Raw genomic sequence first — 15,832 nt, forward strand, 5'->3', positions numbered from 1 at the left:
TTCAACCAGGAAAGAAGAAATATGATTAATGCAGTTACCCAGAAAGAACCAGTAGACAGTAATGCAATACTTTTGCCAAATACTGGGGAAGGCAAAAAGACATGTTGCTGCTCAGCTCCTAGGCTGCTAAGCCAGCCCCTTGTGAACTGATGATACAGACTATGGGGCAGTTGCTGAACAACACAAATGATGTTTCATATGATTAATGCATTTTTGTGCCTGTCAAATATTAAGTTTTGTGTTTCTTCAGTAAATAATTTTTTACTAGGATATTAGATCAGATTTTTAGAATTTTTTTTAATGTGCAATTACAACTCAGTGTGAAATGAAACAAAAAAAAAGCCAGATGATTAAATAGAACCAAGCTGTTACATTTGGTGCTTTGGAAATATGAGTATCATCTGTCACTGCATAAAAAAACTGTTATGAAAAGATGTGCTCTCCTCAGGCTGTGTGTCCTGAATAAACACAAAAGATTTGAAGTCTGAGAAAAAAATACCTAGCATGACTAAAAGTTACCTGTTATTGGTAGGAAGTTCATAGTGAAGTAAAGTAGGAACACGTTAAATAATCTCTATCACTGAAGTTAAGCAGAATTTGAATCTGTGATTTTCACTGAAGGATGGATTTCTTTCAACACAGGCAGTGAAATCCCATCAATCTATTCCAGGAGATTACTACTTCTTGCAAACTAATTATGCTTACAAATATACTTCATACTTTCTAAGCATTTTACAGTTGTGTTTTACCAGGGGTATGATTCCACAGTCTTTCTATGCATCAAGTTCTTACTCTAGACAGAAGGGTTTTAAACTTAATGTCTTACAGAATTGGACATACTTCGAATATTGATGGAAACTGGTAAATAGTTTCCTATATATCTTGTGGTTTCTCTCATAAATGGCTACATGATTTAGGTAGCTATTCTGGTTATGTTTAGATTATGTAATAATGGTTATATACGTATCAGAACGTGTTTTGGTAATTGACCTATTATTTATTTTGTTCAATTTTCTAAATGCTTTCATTTTTTCCCCCCGGGTGTTATTTTCAGAATATCCGAGTAAAAAACCCAAATGGATGAAAGAAGAAAAGATATGATGCAAAAGATGCAGAAATGGAGAAACCATGAACAGTGGGTGATGGAAGTGAGGGACTAAAGCACAATCTAAATCTTTGTAAAGGAGGCGGGTGAGGCTGGCATTGATCCAACTTATGGAGACAATGGGAAAGGCAAAAAATCTCTGCGACACTAATAAAATATTAAGTGGAACATAGTCCTTTTCATTAAGTTACTGACATAGGAGAGAAAGGTACACCAATCACATGTTGGACTTGCTAGAAAAATAAGATCTTAATTGTAAAAAGATCTTGGCAAGTTTGGATGGAAAGGCTGAAATGGTGGATAACGATCAGCCTCTTCCTAAGGACTGCAGCATGCTGTTGCCATGTCGTTAGCTGCATCCTCCTGGCTCTCTGAGGAGCCTGAAAGACAAATGCAGGCTTTTCATCTCCCGGTTTCACTGAGAAACTATCTTCTACAGTTTCCATGGGACAACAAATCAGTGGTTTTTTTGCTATGGCCTTTATTCTCATAAAATTTTTACTGATTTGAGTAAGATTTCCCTTGAGTTAGTACAAAACTGAGCTTTTATTAATGTGTTTTGTTAATCAAATTCAACTGCAATCTTTGTTATTTCAAGTAGATGTAGGAGTTTCACCAGAAATCACCACAAACACAGGGCCCACCAGAACACTAACCTACGAATCCTTTAGCCAGGTGACTGAGAATCTGTCGACAGTATGGGAAGCTCATGCTGAGATTTGTTCACTGCCTCAATTGGAGAGAACTGAGATGGAAGCATTATGAATGCATTACAGCAAGGAATCAATACTGGTCACCAGGCTGAAGGTGGAGCAAACACTTCTGGAAGCTGATTTGAGGCTCAGGACCCAAGAAGCTGCAGTTTTATTTCCAAAGGACAGGTGTGTTGAGCTTGGTGAGTTATTGTGAGCCTTTTGATCTGTCACAAAAAAAGTGTGAAGTCTGAAACTTCACAAGTTGATCCTAACTGGAATTGCCATCTTCTGGCCAGATCCAGCTGTTCAGCACTTCTTCCCTGATGGGCACAGATTCAGGATGGGAAACTGAATACTATAATCCTCAACTAATTCACTCTATCCTACAAAGCCCTGTTGCTACCAACATCTCAGGAGAGCCCTGCCTATATGCCAGTGGCATGGAATACATGAAAATGAAATGGTATACTTCAAACCTGAGCTAAGAAAATAACATCCAAGAGTGAAAACAGTAGTTGTTCTGAATGCGAAAGCATCCTCAAACAGCATAAAAAGCATATTTAAATAATACTGCAGAGCCCAGTATCATATAATTGAATGATGTGTGGCAATTTTTTTTATATACAAGAATTTCAAGAAACATGAGAAGGAGCAGAGATATTAACAAGTACTCAGTTTTGGCTCAATCTTATTCCCATAAAGATTGATGTAATTTTTTCAGTTATATTAAAACAATTTATGTGCATCTTTGAATATCTATCCAAAGTGCCTGATGAGATGGAAGCAAGGAGGACTAGTATCTTCTTTTGAATGTATTTATATACTGAAGTGAATAACATTTTATTGATTTAGGCTTCTATATTCAACATATTTTATAATTTTTTCAGGAGAGTAAACTTCAGTGGTAGTATATATTTGCTTAGACTTTCATTGTTGCCTGAGAACATACTGCTGAACTGTCAACAGGAAAACATGAACAATTCCCATAAATCATTTCAAACCCAAAGAACAGATGGTATTGAGAAACAGCATCACAGCCTGCTGTTCCCTGAGGTTTGAGGAAGGTCCTCTAGCTCTCCATGGAAAGCAGTTTTATTTTGTTCACTTCATCCATTAGGCTTATGATTCCATATTTTAAAAAACCTGCCATGAGTTTGGTTAATTTCATTCAATCATGAATTTTTTTTTTTCCATTGCATGAATACTGGTCTAAGCTGGAAAACAGAGGCAAAAATCACTTTATGTAATAGATAGTATTATTAACATTTTTTCTGGCATTAAATTAATGTTTAATTATTCGTGTGTTCTCTGTTTCCTATAGTAAGTCAAATCACGCTATTTAGGATACCATATTAACACCTACTGCTATAAGGAACAGCAACCATAAAAATTTCTGTACAACTGCCATTTTGAAACTGATTAACTATCACTGGAGAAACCTTATTCCAAATTCTTGGTTTGATTTACTAGGGAAAGTGTGAAATATAAGAAAAACTGAGAAGTGGGATCTTTTGATTATCTGAATTTTCCATCTCTTTCATAAGCAGTGTCATCTATTTTACTAAAATTAAGTGCTTATTCTTGTCCTCATAAAATATAAAACCTAGGGGAGTGGTTAACTTACAATTCAGAAGTCAGTGATGGAATGAGAATGCATTTTTCAGACTAATTTCTTTTAATTTCTCACAGATGGTATAGAGATTAGCACCACACATCTCTCTATAGATTAACTAACCCCTCATAATGTGCCTTTCTATATGTATATGAAGGGAAAGTGAAACTACCATCAACATCTTTATAAGAGTAATTGTACCGTTGGGCACAAGTTCTGATACAAGAGCCTTAAAAGGTATTTCATTTATTTTTTATGAGTTTGGGAATTTTTAAGGTTTGCTGGTGATATCAAAAACTTGAGAAAAATCCTTTCTTAATCCCCTGCTTTCAATATGATTATTTAAGCAATATCCCCAGCATTTCAGTAATTAAGGAAGGAAGCATTTATAGTGGTTTGCAGTACAGCCCTTAGAGATGAGGGAGCAGGAAAGCTATCTCTTTCTGTCACCTCTGTGCTGAGTCTTTAGTTTCATTCAATGCTTCCCGTGAAATAGGTTTTAGAAATCAGCTGTAATTTCCCTGATGTACTATATCAGCTACCAGACAGAACTGCAAAGAATTGATCGGATGAAAGTAAAGGAAAATTAAGAGAGTACAAGAACCCAGCTGGGATGTATCTATCTATCTCTTGCACAACTGAATCTGTTCCATGTTACTTTTTAATACATTTATGGGACAGAATTTCTTTCTGTGATATAGAGCAAATGTGCAGACTTTCTCCAAGAACTTCAAAAAAGAAAGAAAAGCCTTTTACATTCATCTTTTATGGAACATGAACAGAATGTACAGATCACTATAGCCAAAAATAGCACATACTCTTGAAGGAATATGTAATTTTCATCCTACACATATGTCACTTTCAAACCAGAGAGAAAAATCTTCATGAAAGAAGACCAGATTGTTCCAACTGATGTCTTCTCAGAGAGCTGCGCTTGAAGGGAAAACCTCAAACAACATTTACTTAACAACAACACCCTCGATAGCTAACAAATCTCGCCTGCACTAAGGAAGAGCAACAAGAAACAGAGTCTCATCATTATGAAATTACATGGATACAAAACAGTGGGAAAGTTATTTTAAAAGGAGCTTGTGCTTTTCATATATTGGCTCTTTAACTTTCCCTGGGAGAACAGATGGCCTATCTAACTGGTAGGAGGTAAAGGAAATGGAAGGCATATTGGAAAGGCTTGGACAACAGCCAAATTAAAAATTGTAATTTTGATACCATAGAGTTGAAATGCAGTGCATGTATCAATCATGTTATAATACCTAGCTGATGGCCTGCCTTAACCTTAATTTCAAGACCTGGAACATTGTAAGCAATAGATCAAACCAGGTATATGCTTGTGATAGAAACAGTGGACATGCACTTTTCAGCTGACACTTTCTTCTTGACCTGTGTCCAACCCACTAACTTTCACACCAAGGTGAAACATCTTGGCTTAGTGCAGAAGCCACAACTTCTGGCATACAATATTCTTGTGAAGATGTTAAATATTGGTAGTAGTGCTGTACAGATGTTCTTCAAAAAAGAAACAATGGATAACCACCTGAGGTATTTACAATTTAAAGCAACCAATAAGATGACTCAGAATTCCAGCTCACTGTGGCTCGTTTTTGTTTCTTTTGCTTTTCATATTCTGTTTTGTAGTCTAATGAGTTTCAAAGACATGCATTCCAAACAAAATATCCTTATCTAATAGGTACGTGTTTCAATGATAGCCAGTTCACTGTATGTCTTCTATGAAGGCGTTCATCTCCCTTGATATTGCTCAAGTTCACTGCAGCTTTTCTTTTGACTGGGTAAAAGGTCTGTAGGTATACATGGATGCATTGTACCATTCTGTCACTAGTACTTTATGATTTAAATAGGCTATAAAAAGTCAGTAAGCTCTGATCAAAAAACTAAAATATGAGGAATTCTACAGCATGTTTTTCAATACTTTATTAATATCCCTCTGCACTGTTAAGTCCAGCAACACTAAAAAACAGGAGGGTTATTTCTTCTTTTCTATTAGTGAATATGTGGTTCTTCTCTAAATAATATTTTCTGGCCCTTAAAGAACAGTATTAGTTCAAATGCCCACTTGCCTTCTTCCTCTGGACCAGAAAGACTCTAGGGTGAGCAGTAGTCAGGCATTTATTCCAGAGGTGATAAGGACTCAAATCCAGTAAACTTCCTTCTTGCTGTTACCACCAGTCACACCTGTGAGGAAATAAATTAACTTCACAAATATACGAATGTCCCATAAAACAAAATGCAACCGATCGAACAATTTTTTTCCAGGTATCAAAAGATGAAATTCAGTGAAGCCTTACAAAATACAGCCCTAATTCTAATCTATGTGCAATATCTTTACGCACTATAGTTTAACTGTGCCTGAGGAAGACAGATAAACAGTATTCTGGGTTGGATACAATTATTAATTCTTTCAGATATTTATCTGAGTTATCATAAAGCAGCACAAACTCTTCAGCTTAATGCAGTTTTCTACTGGGAGACATCACTATGTTTTGACACAAAGTACCTGGAATGAAGGAGCAATGTGACACAGAAGGGGAATAATGCTGAAACATGGCGAAAATAAATGAGAAAGAAAATTCCAGGGGGAGGGAGATGTCGAAGCTATAAATATAAAACAAAGGTGAGAAAAAGAAAAGAGTTAATGTTTCATGGCAGCAATTAGAAAGAAGGAAAATGCTATCAGTTTGGAATTGAGATTTAATCTGACAGCTCAATTCTCAGATAAAATACAATCACCACTGTAAAGCACAATATTTGTTCAATGCACAAATTATTAAGGAGTGAAACACAGATGCTAAGTAGTTTCTTAAGATTTTTTTAATGCTCTCGAAGTTTTCAAGACATGTCATCTGCTTTATTTGTTGCTGATGGTAACTGTGATTTTCATCTTGTGTTGAGTTTAATATCTTTGAGGATATACTTTCAGAAGATTGCTAATACACAAAAGCAGATATAAGAAGCTTCACTTTAAGATGGATTTTCCTTCCATCATTTTGCCAGCTGGTAGTGAATTTGCATACTCTGAAGCATTTGCTTGTTTCTTCCACATCTTTCCCATTATGAATGCAAGTTGCTGACTACTGGCAATATAACTGCAGGCTGGAGCACATACTACACAAAGTCCAGACTGAGCCCCTAGGTGCCCCCTGGGACACTATGTTTTAAGTAAAACAAAATATAGAAAATGTGCATTTCAGGAGCATGGCATATGGCAAAGGACTTCGGCGCCTTGCCAGCATCCAGATTTCAGTTTGGATGTGGCCATCATGTTCTGAGGTGAAAGGATTTTATGTCTATATTTCTAAAATAAAGGGAGAAAGGATTGCATCCAAGGATGTTAGCTGACATGTGCTGAGGAGCCAGCATCCCCTGAAAGGGATTGCTTACCCCTCATACCCATATGCCTTTCCTCTACTCAAGCTGATGTATCACAAGGCAGCAAGGTCACATCTCTGGTAGTTTTTTTACAACTGCCAGACAAGCAAAGATACCTTTAACACATACTTACCTAAAATTAATTAGAAACAAAACAACCCAGAGTGCATATATGGTATCACTCTGTAATAAAGAGGCAAAGTCTAGAACATTATTGCTTAGTTTGACATCAGTACTGGCAAAAACAACAGACCAAATGATAAGGAAATTAATCTGGAAACACAAAGCAGTACAACTGCTAAACCAACAGCAACAGCATGGGCCTGCATAGAGCAGGTTTTTCCTCATAAGCCTGAATGACTTTTTTGTTCACACCCTGGAAAGGGGGACCAAGCAGAGAGGTGATACAAACCAGTCAGCAGAGAAATGGAGTAAACTTCAGAAAGACCTAACAAAGACAGCCAATTAGATAATATACCAGCAGATTATCACTGTGTAAAATTTCACGGGGGTGTGCAGAGAAAGAAGCAATTTCACCTGCACAGATGGCTTTTGAGGTACAAATGCCTTGCTGTGAGTGTCACTGTGAAGAACTCAGTAGACCCTAAGTTAACTTAAAAAAACCCCAACCCCCAAACTAAGGATTGTTGTTACTCACAATAGCAATATTCAGCCTTTCTTCTTATTGTTCATATATCTACACTCAACCTCAGAAGTTTCATTTTGGTAAAATAAAGAGATTTTTTACAGTTAGAACAACTATTCTCTAGAAAAACCTCCCCAGGGATGTGGTGGAGTCTTCATCAACAGAGATTTTCAACTGGACAGGGTGCTAGATAATCTCATCTAGACTCTCTTGCCCACAAATGTTGGAATGGATGATTTTTTGAGGTCTCTTCCAACCTGAGTGTTTGATCATTCTAACTCACATGCCTTTAATTAAATTTTACTTTAACTGAATTGACTCTAGCACAGGGAATGGTATTTTCTGCTTAAAATTGTAATTATTCTCCAACTGTTCTGACATTTCAAAGTGTATTAGAAGACCAAGTTTAGAATGTGACCCTGTCAAAACAGACATCAACTGACTATAATATATTTGACTTCAATACCTGCCTTGTTATTAATTTCTCTCTCAGTCTGAGAGAGCTTGAACGAAATAATCCAGATACTCCCTATTCAAATATCAATCACCTCATTGTCACCTCATTGACAAGTCATTTCTTCAGAGTAATACTAATAATAACTTCTGTTGGCTGTGTACTCTGTCACCTGAGAACAGACTGGCCTCAAAAAAAGAGCAGGACTTGCTTCTGATAAGAGGGCAGTTGCTTTGGCCAGCAGATCAGAAAGCCCACCCTCCCCATCCATTCCCTCTCCCCTTTGCCACCATTTGTTGTTCACTCCAGAGCTGGTACAGAAGGCTGCCTTTCAGCAAGGACAGAAACAGTCTGCCACCACACTGAACACTGCAATCCCTGCCATGGCTTCGGTGCTTGACCAGCTGCAGCAGTGCCCAGGGCTGGTGGGTGTTTAACAGCTTCACAACTCTGCCAAGGCCTGCTGCTGCCTGGGTCTGAGCTGAGGGCTTTTTCTCAGCCCCAAAATGAGGAAAAAGGACCTATTTACTGTGTGCAAGCACATCTGTGGAGGAGAAGATGACACATTGATTAGGAGTGAGGTCAGTGTTAGCCTTACATCTTATTTATCCAAGTACAAAAATTTCTAATAGTTACACGAGGTTTACTGAGCTTTGTTGAGTTACCTTTTCTCACTGTTTGCCTCTTAAAGTGTGCAGTGCTCTCCAATAAATTCACCTGCTAATATCTGTATCTAAAGTCACCTTCCAGTTACTGGGAGGGGGTTGGTATGTTTTAGGAGGAGGTCAGGCAGCTCTTATAACTATCAGAACTCCCATGTCTGCAAAATAAATGTTTAGATAGCATAACATACGCTGCTCTGAGCCTTCCAGTTTCTAAGTGCAGATAAACAAGGTGTCATAATAGTTGTCATGTGAAATATGACTTTTACCTTGTACGTGGGTGCACTACCAACATCCAGACCTGGAGAGCCTTGTAATTTACTGATTGGATAAACAATGGAAGAAAATAAAACTTTTCCTTTACAGCTAGACTTTCTCTTGCTGCTTCCTTAGCTGCACAGGAACCACTGTGGCTGAGAAGGGTTGTGCTCAGCTGCATTAACAACAACATCTTCTGGGTGCATGAGGAATGCCTGGGTAACTCTGCACCGAGAACAGTAAAACATATCACTACAAGCGTAGGAAAGGGATTTTTAATGCCATGAAGTTAGAAACATAAGAAAATATGGGTTTTATCTTAGATGAATTTGACTCTCTTTAGTCAAATCCTCCTTTTGAAGCCTTATGAAATCACAGTGTAAAAGGTCTTGTAATATTTCTCTTCATGGGTGTTTAACCGAGCAGTGAAAAATACAGTGACTATAATATTAAGGCAAGTGTGTAAAGGATAAACTTGACCTCTTCTTTATTGGTAAGGAATCAGTATGAGTGTTTAGGACACAACTGCAGAATCAGAGCAAAATCTTTTGCCCACTTTCTTACTAATGCCACCCTCAAAGCTATGCTACGTAACAGCCCCTTTTTTGAATTTGCTGACATCAGCCTCCCTGACAGAAGGCTGTCTGGGCATATGGAGAGAATATGATGGATAACCTATATTTCAAAAGGCAGTGATCAGTCTAGCAACGAGCTCCATGCATCATCCAAGTTTTGCAGAAATGGCATAAATCCTTTTGTCCTCATTGTAAGCACACTGATCATGTGTCAGAGATCAATGAGGGGGTTCATCCAGGTAGTTTCACACTTCACAGTTTCCAGGACAATTCTGTTAGTTATTTGGAACTGAAGCCTTATGAAGGAGGAAAGAAGGACGTTGGCATTTGAAGTAGTTGTCTGATGATATATTTCCATATGCTGCAATCTCTTGCCATACAGTGAGGAAGAGAGTATTTGTCTAGGTGATCTTCTCCGAAGCATCAGAATTTTCAGATGAGCATTGTTTCTTCCGTTTATTGCGGGCAACACTAAGACCAAAGGTGCTCTACAGACTAAAGATGGCATTCACTTTCAGAAAAAAACCCAGATTTTTATCAAGTGTCCATTTGGCTCCTCCAGAACATTTACCATTTCTGAGAACAAGTATAATTGTGCAGTTAATTCTCTAGTACTAAAAGAAATGTGTCAGCACTGTGAGCTGTCCTTGGTTGCAGAAAAGGTCTCAAGGAGTTGAGGTATGTTATAAGTTCCTAAACAAGCAAGGTCATTCTCTCTTCCAGACACTGACCTGTCTCTTTCATAATCAGAACTGTGCCTTTGTGTACAGTTTTATGTGCTACCTTCTGAGCTGGTTAAGCCATGATTGGTTAGTGTTTCTCTAAACTTTTCTGTAGAAAAGAATTAGCAGTGTCATCACTGTATGCAGTGGTATTTTGGGGTTTTTTTACCTGTTTGCAAGAAGACAATTACAATGCAGAAAGCTGGTACTAACTAGTCTGTAGCAAGGTTCTGAAGGTCCAAATCACCTCTGGACACCAGACTGCAGGCTGGTTTTTCAAGGGCAGAGCTACATTATCCACATTGCCCCCATTCACTCACATACTCAGGCGAGATAATAAGTTATCCTGTTGGATGTGGCTGTGAGAGAGACTTGTGAATGCTCTGCCCTTGACAGCACAATTGAGGGTACACCCATGTGCAGTAAAACCAGGTTAGGATGACCCTGAGCTCACACATTTTCAGTCCTACAGCAGTCATCCTTCAAGGCTGAGACATTCAGACTCCCAAGCTCAGCTGCAATGCTAGTTGAAAAATATTTATGCACTACAAAACCAACCTTAATCACAAAGGATTTCTGGTTTCTGTTGGTTTTTCAGCATACAGTATATTATCATGTGACTGGAGAGGAAAATGTTCCCTCCACACCTTGAGAGTGCTGGTCAAGACTGGAATGCCAGCAGGGATTACAGTCTGCCTTACCAAGTTCTCAGTGACACATCCTGCTCATCCCCCCTTTTTCCAGACTGTTGGTTTTCCTATGCTGGCCGACTAGACAAAAAGCCCAGGACTGCCAGGCCCATACACAAGCCCAGTAACAGCTGAAATAGATAAATACTGGTATGTGATCCCATGACAATTTCTATATGGGTCTTCTAACACTAATGATCCGGGGCAAACTGCCCCTTTACAATCCCAGAAAGCTTCAGCTTTTAATTTAACCCAAAGCATGTAATTATCCACATAGAAACAGGAGCTTCAGGGTCTGGTTTTTTGTTTGTTTTTTAAAAAAATTAACACAGTCACTCAAGCAAATCTCAATTTATGTACTCTAATAGAACAGAGCAAAGAATGCTGGGCACAAAGCTGTCCATTATTTTCATCTGTGATTTAGGAAAAAGCAGTAGAACCTACAAAATTTAAAATGTAATGCTTTCAAACACAGGAAGAGTGTGAAATCTTTTGGAATGGTTTGTCCTTTACAAAAAATCTTGAGAATTTAGAAATCTAAATACATCTTAATAGGATCAGATTTAGTTCAAGTAAATCTCCTTCTAGTGCTTCAACCATCCCTTTTTTTGTTGTGTGAAAAGGCTAAATTATTTGCTGTAGCGAGATTTTTTTAAACCTGCAGTAATTTGATGGCAGGGATAACCTCCAAGCCCTCTTGCTCGACAGAGATCAAGCTCTTACAATCCATTATCTGTCAAACAATTTCTAAGTGCTGCCAAGCAACTACTGTCTCATTTTGTCTAGCCAACAGTCAGAAACAGACACCATGTGCATCTGCTCCAAGCACTGCATATGAGACAGCATCAGCTTTGCTTAACTGTTGCCATTAGTAGGTGAATCATGTCATGTCACATCATTTATTCAAGCCATCACATAAAAAAAAAAAAATTTAAAAATCATAGTTCTGTCTCGACAAATCAAATCTGTTAAGCTGAAAACCCAGGAAGTTAATCAGTGGCATTGAAATGTAATGGTTCCCAAAGGAAAAGCTTAATTTTTCAAAGCCTCTAATGGGCATAGTAATTTCTTATTTCACAGGCTGTAGCAGATTTACCAGCTAAATTAAAAGCACATATTGCTGGACTATGAATGACAATAAAAATATTGGCACTGAAAGATGAAGGAAAGTCATATTGTCTTCTTCTAGACAGAATCGGAACTCTTGCTCTAAACAACTGAATTGATATTCTGGATTGTTCATATACAACCAATCTATGCAGGAGTGTATATCTTGTATGAACTTAAGGAAAAAAGAAACCAGTTTTGGTTTTAAAACAAAACATTATTAAAGGATATAAATTTCTAAACCATTTCTCTGTGGTGATTAATAATAAGCTGATCATTCACATGCTTACCAGTGCTAGAGACAGCCCATGCAAGTCATTAGAGCGAGCAGCTACCAGATGTCCAGGGCTACCTACAGGTACACCTACAGATTGCTTAGTCAAGTTCATTCTAAAACTAAGCTGAAAGACCATTAACCTATGCTCCAAATCAAAAGCATAAATCAATGCTTGACTCCAAGAAATTTTGGAAGTGACACAATGCAAGGCAGGAGGGGCCCATTCCCTCCTGGAGCTTTCTTGTCTTGGTGGTGCAGGTTGGATTCCCATTGTTCAAATCAGCTCCAAGTTCTCAAAAGTGCTTCTTCATGCTCACTCATGAAGGGATTAACCTATGTTTTATGATTTCTTTGATGACTCTTCCTTCACAGATTTGGCATGATTTTTTAAGTGATCTGATTTCTTTCCCTGCCAACTGTCATAACAACATGCCTGCTCAGTTCTAAAAGATGTATTACATTGTTAAAGAAAAAGAAAACTAAAATCAGGATTAAAGTCATCTACAGAATCAGTACTTGTATAAAAATATAAAGGTGATAAAATCAGAAACACATATGTTTTGCACACATATACATATCCACAAATATTCTAAAACTATTCCATCCTAGCTTTATCAATACATATATTACCTCAAAAGTTTACATTGGTAATATCTCAATACTTAGAATTACATTGCTTAATAAATCAGATATTCCACTCTCCCTTTGTATGTCACATTTTTTCAATCTTGAATTGCAAAGAACTAGAGGGATGTGAACTATCTCATTTTCCAAACTGCAGTTCAGATACAAGTGTGGCTCTGTCTTGAAGGTGTTTACTTTAACTCAAGCATCTCTTTTACAAGGAAAGGTTGAGGTAGCTGGGCCTGTTCAGTCTGGAAAAGACTGAGAGAGGACCTCATCAATATACAGAAGTATCTGCAGGAAGGGTGTCAGACAACAGATCCAGGGTCGTCTCAGTGGTGTCAAGCAATAGGAGAGAGGCAATGGGTAGAAACAGATGCACAGAAAGTTCCACCTGAATATGGGAAAGAACTTCTTTACTGTGTAGGTGACTGAGCACTGGAACAGATTGTCCAGAGAGGCTGTGGAGTCTCCCTCACTGGAGATAGTCAAGAACCATCTGGACACAATCCTGTGCAATGTGTTCTGGGATGACCCTGCTTGAGCATGGAGGATGGACCAGATGACCCACAGGGGTTCCTTCCAACCTGACCCATTCTGTGGTTTTGCAACAGCAGAGTGCTGTTACAAGATTCACACAAGGCTGTAACGGGGACAGCACAAATTGGAATCTCCTGATTCTGCTGACATAAAAAAGTATATGTGACCTTACTGTGCACTGGTCAGGATTCAGCAGCTTACTATTTTCTAACAAACCATTTAAAAAACCCATAGATTTTTGTTGCCATACCTCATGTTTTTTAATGCTAATGCTATCAGAAGAAAAGTATGTAAACAAATTTAATGTTGGGTGGGAATTCTTCTCACTTCATCTGGAATTCTTGAGGAATTCTTGAGTAGTGACACTATTTCTAGAAGTCTAGAGAACTAAAAAAAATGCTAGCCTGCAATACTGTGAATAAGAAAAGCCTCAGGTGTCACATAATACTTGTGACAGAGAAAGCAGGGCCATACATGTGTGATACTCAAAATACTAGTGGGAGAGTACCATTTTTAGGATTTCACTCAAGTAGCAGATGGGAGACTTTAAATTTCTATTTATATTGAATGTACTCAGCCAACACAGCCACTGAGGGAAACCCAGAGAAGTAACCTTGGGAATATGATTTGGGCCCCATTTATTACAGAGGTTTTCTGTTTCCAAAATGAGTGAGTGGGTACTGCAGAAGGTACAACAGCAGACAGGAAAAATGGAATCTCTACAATCACTGTCTGTCTGGCTACTGTTAAAACTAAAGAAGCATGTATCAGTTTAATTAGTCATTTTCTGATCATAATCCCTAAATGAGATGTTTGTGGGCATTTGTACCACATAGCCCCACAGGCAAATCTGACAACAGTTTCAGCAGGACCTAGGAGCTTAGCTACTCAGGCCAGCCACAGCTTAATGCATTTTTAGGCCTAAAATGAAGAAGCCTAACAAATTTAGGATTATACAGTTCCTGTGGATCATTTGATTGATAGAAAATAAGAAAAAAAAATTCTCTTCTAGATGCCAAAGCACTTTTGCAGTTAGAGTTCCTAAAATGAGATTGCATCATTGCATAAAGTACCAGGCAATAACAATTTTGCTTGTCTTAGAATAAGGCAGAGATTTTTCTGTGCACATTTATTAAACTGTGTGCCACACCTGTCTCCTTGTACAATTCCTAATTCAAAGGTAAGTGCTTCAAAATTAATGGTTTTGCCTCTCCATGTTACATAGTCATTATATTCTGATATGTGACCTTAAATAGAACTCCTAGGCAGATACTCTGAGAATAACTAAACTGATTTGTCAACTCTGAATTTGTGAACACTCCTCTACTCCACACATTCATAATTCTCAATTTTTCCCTCTTATTTATGACCCTACTGCTTTAGAAGTTCTACTTCTTCCTTTAAGATTATCTGAGCCTGGCAGCTGAGGACACTGGCCCTGAGCTTCATCTTCTACACGTACCTGCCCTCCATTTAAGCAGCTGCTGCCCCTCTCAGCTGTGGCCACTGCCAAGTTCCCTCTCCTGCCCCCATTGCAGGGACTGGATGGGAGATGGCCAAGCAGATGCTGTCCAAACTGGCCCCAAGACAGCAGGCAGGGAGGCTCCACATCAGCCCTGCTTTTCTCAGTGCTCAACAGTAGAGAGAAAAGGACTGTCAGGATCACAGTGCTGCAAATGCTCTGAGCTCCCAGTCATGCCTGGACGCATGTCTATGCCTACATATCACACCCCTGCACTGGGATGTCACCACACCTACTGTGCCAGTCACGCACACCTGGAGAAAAGGACCTACACACATTTCTCCACTATTGCAGCTGTGGCAGCAGCTTTACCAAAGGGTGATCCTTGCTTAGCAAAATAGCATGTACTCTTCTTTGCTCATAAGCACATGAAAAATCTTATTCACAGTATCTGTGATTTTCTTCCAAATCTGTGGTTCTGTTCTAAGCCCTGCCCACAAAGCGTAAGAAACTGATGTCAAATGACTTCCTAAAATTACTACTACAAGTACATAGGCTGTAGTGCTCATGGGAGCAGTGGTAGAAGCTAGACTGAGAAATTGTCATTCTGGAAGCGGTGAGAGGGAAACTGATCACTAGACTGAGCCAAACAGGAAAGCATGCTGAAGTTCCCACTAGAAATGGGAGACTGACAAAAAAAGAAAGTGGGTTTTGGGGTAGGTGTTTTTTTGCATAAAGACACCTTTCTTTCACTTTGTTCAGTGAGGCAAATTATATTGCACCAAGACATGCACAGGAAAAAAGATCCATCTTCAATGTTATGTAGTACACAGGTGCATGAGGTTTGCACTAGCAGCAGGAATACAGCTGCTCTTCTTCAGGCACCAGAACAAAAGCAGAACTTGTCTTCGCACCAAGGAAAAACAGTTCTGTCTCTTGTGGGAGGTGGCCCACAGCAAAGTTATAAAGCAAACTGTATGACATTTAGTAGGCCAGAGTACT

The sequence above is a fragment of the Aphelocoma coerulescens genome, chromosome 4 (genome assembly GCF_041296385.1).
Source record: "Aphelocoma coerulescens isolate FSJ_1873_10779 chromosome 4, UR_Acoe_1.0, whole genome shotgun sequence".
In the NCBI taxonomy this organism is placed as follows: Eukaryota; Metazoa; Chordata; class Aves; order Passeriformes; family Corvidae; genus Aphelocoma; species Aphelocoma coerulescens.